Below are 12,019 nucleotides of genomic sequence, written 5' to 3'. Positions count from 1 at the left end.
ACTAGGAGGTAAGTCTCGCAGGAAGAACACATTGGGCTCAGCCAGCTCCCTCTTGGACTGCCCCAGGATCTGTTGCACCTGAGAGCGCTGCAGTAACCTCACAATGATGTGCCTGGCACTCGGCTTGTCTTGTCGAGCATTCTCCAGGATAAGTGACTGCAAGTGCAGTTTGTCTTTAAGCAGAGTGTCGAACCTGTTCGTGTTTATGTCCTCGCTGAAGACACCGCGCATTTGATGGTTGAACGTGCGAATGCTGTGTTCGATCAATATTGCACTCTCCTGCAGGTCCCGGCACTGCACCTGGAGTTTCTGGATCTTGTTGTTGAAGTAGTTTCGTTCTTTGCGGAGAGTGCTTCCGGCAAGTTCTCGCTCTGCTCCACGAGATTGAGACGCCAGACGCTCCTGCTTCCTCTCCATGCCTTGCATCCTGCGGAGCAGCTCCTGCTGCTTCTCCACGAAGGGTGCCAGGCTCCTCTGTAAGTCGGGCGCCGACGCTCGTCTCCGAGTGTCTGCGCTGCTCTTGCTCGTCCCACCATCCTTGTGAGCTTTCTCCTTCTGCCTCCTCTTTGCAGAGCGGCCGAGACTCGTCGTGCCCACCTCGCTGTGGAAGCTCGACTCGCGGGTTCGAAAGTGTTTCACGATGGCGTTCAAGCCGTCCTGGCTCCGAGCTAAGCTGGCATAGTCAGCGATTGAAGATGGTCTTCGTGGAGGCATCTGTACGGACTCCTCAGAGTGTAGCTGGATCAAATCAGGAAGGGCAGATCGGTCGGTTTGAATTCGCCTGGATTTTCCACGCTTATATGCGAAATAGGGGATCCTCCGCACGCGTTCGCACAATAGCGTCACAATGTGACTCGTTTTCCATTGGGCGAGGGCCCACGCTTTCCTCCTCCACACCGGGGATGGCTGCCGGAAGAAAGCCCCCCCTACTACCATATATACTCATCTGTATGCGTTAAAGCTGTCAGCTCGTGGGTGTAGTTGCGTCACTGATCCCAAAGGAATATATTGGACTATCCACCAGGATGAGCTGTACCATTATACCAATAATTAAATTTTAACGCATTCTCTTACATTCCGTCGACATTCCACCCCCAAAAAGGTTCTCAGGACAGCAGAATCTTGAAAACACAATCATCGATCTTTTTTGAGTTTGACGCATTTATTTTTACCTGAATTATACCTGATTATCTCGACAGGTTCAAGTGTTTCAGGCGCAGGTGCGCTGGGCAGTACGAACAATGATTTGATATCGTGCACTGTACTCCTCTTGATTCTGATGCTCCATACCCTGTTACGGAGCGTCGGTTCTGCCGATAACAGTTTCTTTGTAAGGATTAGACTGAGTGGTTTGCCATTGCCTTCCCAGCAGTAGTTACGGCAGGAATTTGGAATTTTGTTCAGTGTGCCGGCGATAGCTCACCTCATCCAAACGAAGGACACCGTGAGATCTTAACGTCCACAGATTAATGTCAGCTGATGGGACACCCAGTTGAACATCCATCAGAGGGATGGCACCCACATTGATGAATCGCCCTGCCTGTGCATCACTGGGATGACAGTTTGTAGCTGGGTCAGGATTTGAACCCAGGCTTGACAGCTTAGATTTCCGGTGTACATATCTCTTGGCCACCCTACCAGCCACAGGTAGACCTATTTGTCATATATGTGTGTACATGTTTGTATGTACAATGTACATATCTGGCTAACTTTAACCTGTGCGATAGTCTGTGCATAAGAACCGGGCAAAATGCTTCCAAAGAGCAACGAAGCTTGGAGTCGATGGCTTTTGGTGTTTCGTTTGCATATAAAATCAGCAGATGCTCGACACGATTGCTTTGGAATCTCCAATATGATGAAGAATCCACCTTATAATAACAGCGCATTGTTCTATATTCCCTAGATATTCCGCCCACAAAAAGATTGTGTTCTTTTCACTTTTTCTGCTGCAATATTCCCCATTAACCATTTGTGGTACTTAGAAGTGTGGAATACAGGTAGATAATAATTCACATTTCTATGAAAGTCAATTTAATATTACAGTGTCCTTTAAATTAAGCATATATGTAATAATACACGTGTTTTTTTAATGTACCGATAAAAGGATGTTGAGATGATACGCCAAATCGGTATGTACACAAGGTATGGATGATCACAATAAATAATGATGTGAAACCTCCCTACATCATGATTAGAATAAAGGTTGTTCCCTGTCCATCCCTGCATTCATTTGCAATGACAGTGCAGGTTGATTGTTTCCATTATGGATTTCACCAGTGAAATATTAAACAACGAAGACACGCACACGCACACGCACACACACACATGCACTCACACATCCACACGCACACGTGGATCATTGGTATCTCCCACGGTGAGGCTGAGACTTTGGGCCTCTCACTCTCTCACCGCAGGTAGGTTGGTGGTCTTTCTGTCATCTACCATGTCCACTCCGGTCTTGCCCCCCCCCACCCCTGCTCTGTCTGTGATATGCCCCTCCCTCCATATTTCCACAGGGCACTCAAGGTCCGCCAGCAAACCCTTCTGGTAAAACTACTAAAATCACGAATCACTGCTCAACTTCACTCGTTCATTCCTCTTTTTTCCTGCCTTTGGAATAAACTCCCTCACTCAGTTCAATCCGATTCTTCCCTCCAGGTCTTAAAACAGCTGTTCACCACCACCTCCTATCATCCCCCCATCCAAAACCATGATCTTTTCTACCCCTGTTGATCCACCTCAAACCCACCTACTTCAAATTCCCTGCCTTCCTTCCAGAAAGTTCCCTGTCGTGTCAGGTCCTGAAAGTCCTTGTAGTGTCCATCTTGTTTACCCTGTGATCCCTGCCCCATCTTTCTCCCTTCCACAGATCTTCCAATGTCTCTGTTCCCCACTGTTTTGTTCTTCCCTCTCCCGCCCCTTTTGTCTCCTGCCACTCTTGTTGTGTGTTGTGTGTTAGCTCTCATACGAGCCTCGACAATGTATACAAATACAAAAAAAAAACATCAAAAAGGTGGTCACAAATCATGGACCAAAATGTGAAGTTTTCTATTCTCAAAGTTTTGATCTGAGTGCTCTTTTGAGGATTGTCACTGAGCCCAGGACAGCTTCCAACTGAAGTTCGTTTTAGTAATATTCCCAGGGATGGTTTTATATCTCTGTGAGGTTCTTCGTCATCATTCCCGTGAGGTTCTTCATCATCACTGGAACAACTTTGGCATTCTTCTGCTTCCAGGATCTTTTCACCTCATTCTTGAGTTCTTGGAATTTGGTCATTTATTTGATTTCTGCATCGTGAGTCCAAAATCACTGGTATTACCATCCCAATTAGCAAGACACCTTCTTCTCTTTTTTTGTACCAAAGTATATCCGGTTGCAACGCTTTGTTTTCAATGTTCACGTTTGAATGGATCATTACTTCCTGTGTGAACAGTGGGTACCTCCATGTTTTCAGTGACTGCTTTTGGTTCATTTTCCCATGAATTTTCTGGAACTGGGATATGAATTTTTTTGCAGATGTGCCAGCGGATTATTTTCCAAACTCTGTTGTGTTGGCATGTATATAGCTGTTCTGACATGAGGTTTCGTGTTTTTTTCTGTGTTCGGTCATTAAGCATAACATATCATTCTCTTTGCTAATGCCACCTCCACCCCTCACCTTTCTGTCTTTTGTTTTTCCTCCGCCCTGCCCCCACCTCACTCTCTAACTCTTGTTCTGTCCCCTCTTCGCTCCCCCCTCCTAATAAAATGCAGCACTCTCCTCCCACACCTCTGTCTCTCTCTGTGTTTCTCTCTCTCTCTCTCTCTCTCTCTCTCTCTCTCTCTCTCTCTCTCTCTCTCTCTCTCTCTCTCTCTCTCTCTCTCTCTCTCTCTCTCTCTCTCTCTCTCTCTCTCTCTCTCTCTCTCTCTCTCTCTCTCTCTCTCTCTCTCTCTCTCTCTCTCTCTCTCTCTCTCTCTCTCTCTCTCTCTCTCTCTCTCTCTCTCTCTCTCTCTCTCTCTCTCTCTCTCTCTCTCTCTCTCTCTCTCTCTCTCTCTCTCTCTCTCTCTCTCTCTCTCTCTCTCTCTCTCTCTCTCTCTCTCTCTCTCTCTCTCTCTCTCTCTCTCTCTCTCTCTCTCTCTCTCTCTCTCTCTCTCTCTCTCTCTCTCTCTCTCTCTCTCTCTCTCTCTCTCTCTCTCTCTCTCTCTCTCTCTCTCTCTCTCTCTCTCTCTCTCTCTCTCTCTCTCTCTCTCTCTCTCTCTCTCTCTCTCTCTCTCTCTCTCTCTCTCTCTCTCTCTCTCTCTCTCTCTCTCTCTCTCTCTCTCTCTCTCTCTCTCTCTCTCTCTCTCTCTCTCTCTCTCTCTCTCTCTCTCTCTCTCTCTCTCTCTCTCTCTCTCTCTCTCTCTCTCTCTCTCTCTCTCTCTCTCTCTCTCTCTCTCTCTCTCTCTCTCTCTCTCTCTCTCTCTCTCTCTCTCTCTCTCTCTCTCTCTCTCTCTCTCTCTCTCTCTCTCTCTCTCTCTCTCTCTCTCTCTCTCTCTCTCTCTCTCTCTCTCTCTCTCTCTCTCTCTCTCTCTCTCTCTCTCTCTCTCTCTCTCTCTCTCTCTCTCTCTCTCTCTTTCTCTCTTTCTCTCTTTCTCTCTTTCTCTCTTTCTCTCTTTCTCTCTATCTCTCTCTCTCTCTCTCTCTCTTTCTCTCTTTCTCTCTTTCTCTCTTTCTCTCTTTCTCTCTGTCTCTCTGTCTCTCTGTCTCTCTGTCTCTCTGTCTCTCTGTCTCTCTGTCTCTCTGTCTCTCTGTCTCTCTGTCTCTCTGTCTCTCTGTCTCTCTGTCTCTCTGTCTCTCTGTCTCTCTGTCTCTCTGTCTCTCTTTCTCTCTTTCTCTCATACCCCCTCCTCGCACACCTCCCTCCCACAACTTAGAGCAACCTTTGGTGAGTGTCGTTCTTCCCTCCCCCCACTTCCTCGATGTTCTCCCATTCAGAGCTCCCCTACTTCACCCACCCTTGCTTCTCCTCCTCCATTCCTCCTCTCCACTCCCCTCCCTTCCCTGCATACTCTCCCTTCCCTCCATCCTCTCTGCCTCCCCTCCCCCTCCCTGTCTTCTTCTCTCTTCTCTTCCTCTCTTTCCGTCCCTTCCCCCATCCCCACCCCCTTTTAATACCTCCGTCAGCGAAGCAACGGATTATATTTGCTAGTATATATGTTTTATATATACACACGAGTGTGCATGCACGCACACACTCACACATGCACACACATACACATGCACACATATTGGAGAGCTCTATCTCCTGAAAACCACTCACCTGTGGAGATAGCAGCTGACAACAGCTACTTTCATGAATGAACACACATACACACACACACACACTCACTCACACACCCACACGTACATAGTCATGCACACGTGAAGGTGGACACTTCGAGACCTGGCTGAAACCCGCATAATATGTATTTAACAAACAGTGACTCACACACACACACACACACACACACACACACACATGCACCATCATGAATAAGTAATACATGAATAACCATTGCGTGAGTGTCCATGAAACTCACCGTTGCATTGCTATTTACGAGAACCGCAGGCTCAGGTGTTGCCTCGATATATGTGGGAAGCGTGGGAAGAGTGGTGAATGGGGAACACCTCACGCTCACACTGAGTTGTGTGCACGATGGAGGCTTTATTTGCACCTGCTCTCGATGACCTCAATAAGAGGAGGCACAGATCAGAAAGCACAATTCTTCATTCGTCTTCCATACAGAGCAAAATCGGCTCAAAACAAAACTCTGTTGAAAAATGAACTCTCTGGAGGCAAATTGGGTCATTTGGATGAGAGGTTATTCTCGGGGTATATTCTGCAAAATTATTTTAGTTTAATTAACACTAAAGCCCTCGTTAATGAACTGTAGCCCACATCTTCCAAGGTTACTTACTTTTGGCAATCTTATCTCCCAAGAATAAAATGTAAAAAGTTGATTTTTAAAATCATATAATTCATTCGATTCGTTATGAAGTTTAGGATTTCCCTTTGATCGCTCAATATTGGAGTCTCAGGGAACAAGCAAGGGGTTTGCTGAGTAGAGAAGTCCCGAAGAGAAAACAACACATAATGTGCCATCAAAATGTGTTGTTTGCAGGCGTGTTGTGTGTTTGCCTCAAACAATTGATTGTGTGCACTTCTTGTCCTGGGTATTACAAATTTTGTAATACCCAGGTGTAAAGACTTCAAGCTATCCCCATTTCAAGTTACCCCCGGGGGTAGCTTGAAATCGATTTCATCCTACCCCCTACGATTTCAGATTACCCCCCTCAAAACATTTATTTATGTATGTTTATTTACAAAAAATAGTAATTTAATTGATATTGAAAACTAATTAGGGAAAAACCATTGATGACGTGACAGCCTTTAAAGAGTTTGCAATTAATTTTGATTTTATTATGAAAGATTTTATTTTAATACTGTTATTAATTGGAATCAGTATTTCTCATGCAGTTACAGTTTTTGCCATAATTTTTATGATATCCTTCTTCGATGTAGTTGATACTAATAAACATACTGGCATATCCTGTTTGTATATAATATGTCATGCACTTTGAAAAAGTGTATGAATGGTATTAATACAATTAACATTTTTGTGACATTTTTTATGTTTCCAGACTTTGAGACGAGCTTTCAATCTTGTATGTTTTACGTGTTCTATTCAATAAACGTATCATGAGTTGTGGTTATAAGAATTTATCATTTCAGCTAAATCAGGGAGGGGGGTAACCTCAAAGTGTGGGGGTAATATGAAACCGAGTTCAGGCTACCCCGGTGTAAAGACTTCAAACTACCCCCCTTTCAAGTTACCTCCCGGTAATCTGATATCGATTTCAAGTTTCCCCCGGGTGTAGCCTGAACCCGATTTCATATTACCCCTGCACTATGACATTACCCCCCTCCCTGATTTTGCTGAAATGATAAATTCTTATGCCCACAACTCATGATACGTTTATTGGATAGAACACGTAAAACATACAAGATTGAAAGCTCGTCTCAAAGTCTGGAAACATAAAAAATGAAACAAAAATGTTAATTGTGTTGGTGGTGGTCGTCGTATGGCAGCTTAGCTGCCAGGGTAGCGCTCATTTCTTAAAGCGTGACTGTGTCGCTGATGCAGTGCCCCTCTAGCAGTACACACATTGGAACTGGTACTCATTTTGCTGACCTCGGAAGGATGACAGGCTGAGTCAACCCCCTGGTGTATTAATTCAGCGGCCGACAGGGCTTGAACTCAGGAACCTAGGATCCCAAGCCACCACCCTAACCACTGAGCCAACACCAGGCTGCGCACTCAGCCTGTCATCCTTCCGATGTCGGCGAAATGAGTACCAGTTCCAGTGTGGGTACTGGTAGAGGGGCACTGCATCAGCGACACAGTCGCGCTTCAAGAAATGATGGCTACCCCGGCAGCTAAGTTGCCATACGACCACCACCACCACAACTAAATTGTGAATTAAAAATAAGCTGTTTTCATTGCTTTTCTTATACATTGATTTTATTGCGTTGTTTCCATAATTGTAAATATAGTCTGAGTTGGTTAAAAAGATATACCAGTATGTCTATTTGTATCAACTATATCGAAGAAGGATTTCATAAAAATATGGCAAAAGCTATAACTGTATGAGAAATACTGATTTTAATTAATAACAATATTAAAATAAAATCATTCATAATAAAATCTAAATTCATTGCAAACTCTTTAAATGCGGTCACGTGGTCAATGGTTTTTCCCTAATTCGTTTGCAATATCAATTAAATTACGATTTTTTGTAAATAAACATACATAAATAAATGTTTTGAGGGGGGTAATCTGAAATCGTAGGGGGTAGGATGAAATCGATTTCAAGCTACCCCCGGGGGTAACTTGAAATCGATTTCAGATTACCGGGAGGTAACCTGAAAGGGGGGTAGCTTGAAGTTTTACACCGGGGGTAACTTGAAATCGATTTCAGATTACCGGCAGGTAACCTGAAACGGGGGTAGCTTGAAGTCTTTACACCAGGGGTAACTTAAAATCGATTTCAGAATACCGGGAGGTAACTTGAAAGAGGGGTAACTTGAAGTCTTTACACCGGTTTCTCTTTGGTATTGAACTTCGGTTGCTTTGTTCCCTCGGGTTGGGGGAGAGGGCAAAACGATGTAAAGTATGCTAAAATGGCGAAAATGTTTTTTTTTCTTAAAAAAAAATCGCTCCTTCCCAATTCCCAGGTCTGCCATGACAGCTGAGATATCGAGTCATTCACCTTTGTGCTGTCTATCCTGGGTTTGAATCTCGACCCAGCTGTAAACTGTCACTCTTGTTGTTGTTCTTCTTTGATACGCAGCACATGCTTGTCGGTAGTACGATTTGGTAGTGGGTACGGCTATGCTGCTCATGACAATGCCTTTTTGTGGATTCGCGTAAGATTTGGGATTTGTCGAGGGTGCCCACTCTTGGCAAAGTATATCGTAGGATATTTAACGTCCACCACCGACTACCATCACATGAGACGCTCAGGTTAACGTCCTTCCGAGGGACCACACACAAATTGATGCTTCGCCCTGTCGACGATACACCTGGGTGACGTTTCTAGCCGGGTCTGGATTCTAACCCACGCGAGACAGTTAAGAGGCGAGTGTACCCTCACGTTTCACATGCAGGACGAAGTATCAATGTGTGTACCATCCCTTGGATAGTTGTTTAAATGTGTGCAGTGTGCCCCATCTGCAAGCAATTGTTGGTGGATGATAAATATATGGGTATGGTGGATGTACATGCATAAAGAATAACACAAAAAAACACTAGTAGGGCACTCGGTAGAGTACATACCTCCACCACGTCATGCCTGGTGCACGAGAACATATCGGGCCCAATACACTTTTTGAAATATCATGCTATGCAGTACTATATTGTTTTGGCCCTCTCTCTCAATGATGAAGAATCACTTTGAAAATGAAATAATTATCGTATCCACATTCGGATTCAGATCTTCACCAAAATTGAATCAATTCGTCAGGGTCACAAACTCAACCTGTCCACGAAGTTTCAACTTTTTGAAACTTTTGAAACAACCGTCCACAACTTTTTGAGATATCATGCTATATATCGTTTTTGGCCCTCTCTCTCAATTGTGAAGAATCACGTTAAAAATTATAGTAGTCTGATCCGGATCCGGATCCGGATCTTCATCAAAATCTATTCAGCTTGTCCTTGTCACACATCGAATCTGTCCACAAAATTTCATCTGGATCCGTGCCCAACTTTTTGAGATATCCTGTACACAGACAAACAGACAGAAAGGAGTGAAAACATAACCTCCTTTTTACTTTCGGTGGTGGAGGTAACGAGTAACAATGTTCTGGATAATAAAACAGAGGGAAAGAATCAGTGTGTGTCGAAGATATGGGTGTGAAAGGATGAGTCCATGGGGTCGTCTCCGCTGTCGCATCACCTGCACCACGTCTCATATTGGCCCCCTCCATTAGTTAAACGAGCTCCGTACTTTTGAAATTATACAGGTGCTCATCTCTCTTTCTTTATATCTATCAATCTATATATGTACGTATCATCTATGTTAAGGCCCAGTCACACCTTGACGCTTTAGCCAGCAATGGCAACGTATTAAAATGTATGTAAAACGCTGGCTTACATTGAACTTTTGATGTTTTTTTAAAGATTCGGACATATTCATAATGAGTTGGTCGTATGCATAACATATTAGTAACGGACACAGAACGTTTCGTTGTGTTATAGGTAACTTATACCAATGAATGCTGAGCTTGTTGTTGGCCTTCCCAACCTATGCCCAACGATAGTCTAACTTATGCATAGTGCGCTGCACGTATCGCCGACGATGACGTGACGTAGCTTATTAAAAGGCTGCCGCACAACGATTCAAATCATAACCGCCGCAGAAATGGAAGTGTCAACATCGCAGTCACTCCTTGGCGATCTTGCCAGCGTATGCCGACCTCTGAAAAATGTGTCTAAAACGCTGGCGCACGTCGAATACGGTATGGATACGTTTGGTATGCGTGAATAAAACGCTAAAGTATGCTATCATATGTCGTATTAAGTGGAGTACGTCTTATAATTATAAACGTGTTAAACATTTTATGACGTACTTGCCGTATGACACACGTTCCGCATGCGATGGGAATAAGTTGTACGCATGATATGCGAACGTTGGCACACGTCGACAAAGTTACTTGTAAGGTGCTCATAAGTCGAAACACTCAAGGTAATGGTTAGCGTCAGTGTTCCAGACTCCCTTTTTTATTTGTTTTTTTTCTTTTCTTCGGTATGACGGTGATGTCGACACTTCAATTTGTAGTGTGGTTATGATTTAAATCGTTGAGCGGCAGCCTATTAATTATATTATATTATAACCGCACTAGAAATTGAAGTGTCGACATCACCGTCATACCGAAGAAGAAGAAGAAAAAAAAAAACCTCAGGGAGTCTGGAACACTGACGCTAACCATTACCTTGACGTGTTTCGACTTATGAGTACCGTACAAGTAATGTGTGTCGATGTGTGTCAACAATCGCGTAACGTGCCTACAACATGTTACTCATAGGTTAGAAATAAGTTTCGGGTATCCTAAACATTACCTCGACGTGTTTCGACTTATGAGTAACTTACAAGTAACGTGTGTCAATGATCACGTAACGTGGCTACAACTTATGGCCAGCGTTATGCGGAACGTGTGAGTCATATGCTGGCATAAGTCTTAAAATTTCAAGCATGGAAAATTTGAGGACAACCGAAAAGTACAATGTTTAAAGCCAGCGTACTGCGACGTATGGCAGTGTTTTTCAGCGTGCTCTCAATGTTATCAAAACTTAGCCATAACGTATTCGACGTGTACCAGCATTTTACACAAATTTTCCAAAAATTGGCATAAGCTGGCTAAAACGTCAAGGTGTGACTGGGCCTTTAGTGTTCGTCATGTGTACTGCATAACATAATCTGATAAGCAGCATGGAAAATCCTCCCAAAGAGCCACAAAGCTCACTTGCTTATGTACGGTACCTGTCATGTGATGATTGTGTTTTCGTTTCTTTGTGGTTGTGCACATGGCTTTCGTGTTTGGTTTCCTTTTAAAATCGGCACATGTGCTCAATATGATTGTTTCCAAATCTCGAGGATTATAGAATCCAGCTTCTAATGGCACACACACACACACACACACACACACACACACACACACACACACACACACACACACACACACACACACACACACACACACACACACACACACACACACACACACACACACACACACACACACACACACACACACACACACACACACCGATATGAATAATCATTGCATGAGTGTAAACGAAACTCAGCGTTGCATTACTGTTTATGAGATCCCCAGGCTCAGGTGTTGCCTCGGTATATGTGTGAAGCGTGGGAAGCGTGGTGAATGGGGAACACCTCACGCTCACACTAATATTTAACGTGCTGCCAACTGACCTCAATAAAAGGTACAGATCATAAAACAGGATTTTATTATTATTATTCCATGCAAAGCAAATGTGGTTGTGGTTTTGTGGTTTTTCAGACTTTTTCCCCATACCATTTAAGACATTCAACTGAAACTTGGTTCACGACTTTATTATGATAAGTTAGACAACAAGTTCGAGTATCAGGGAGTTTCATCAATTTTTCACAGAGTTATGCCTTTCTTAGACATACAAAGTTTCACATTAGGCCATGGGCAAGATAGGGCCACCGTGCACCCCACCCCCCCCCCCACCTCCCAACAAAACTATGTTTTTTTTAAGTGTCTGGATATGCTGAATACGAATTTGAATGTTAACATTGAAAATATTGGGATACACTGCCTGTTTTAGCCTCATGAAAAGGGGTACCCTCAAAAATGAATTTTCGTCATTTGTACCAAAAGCGATTTCCGCACACAATCAGAATGGCTTCTAGACGACCCATTACACTGTCAGACTATACATATTATAGCTTATATGAAACATAATCTCATGC

Source organism: Eptatretus burgeri, chromosome 5 (genome assembly GCF_056783735.1).
Source record: "Eptatretus burgeri isolate ZD-2024b chromosome 5, Ebu_testis_v1, whole genome shotgun sequence".
Taxonomy (NCBI): domain Eukaryota; kingdom Metazoa; phylum Chordata; class Myxini; order Myxiniformes; family Myxinidae; genus Eptatretus; species Eptatretus burgeri.
Note: the sequence above shows the minus strand (reverse complement) of the source record.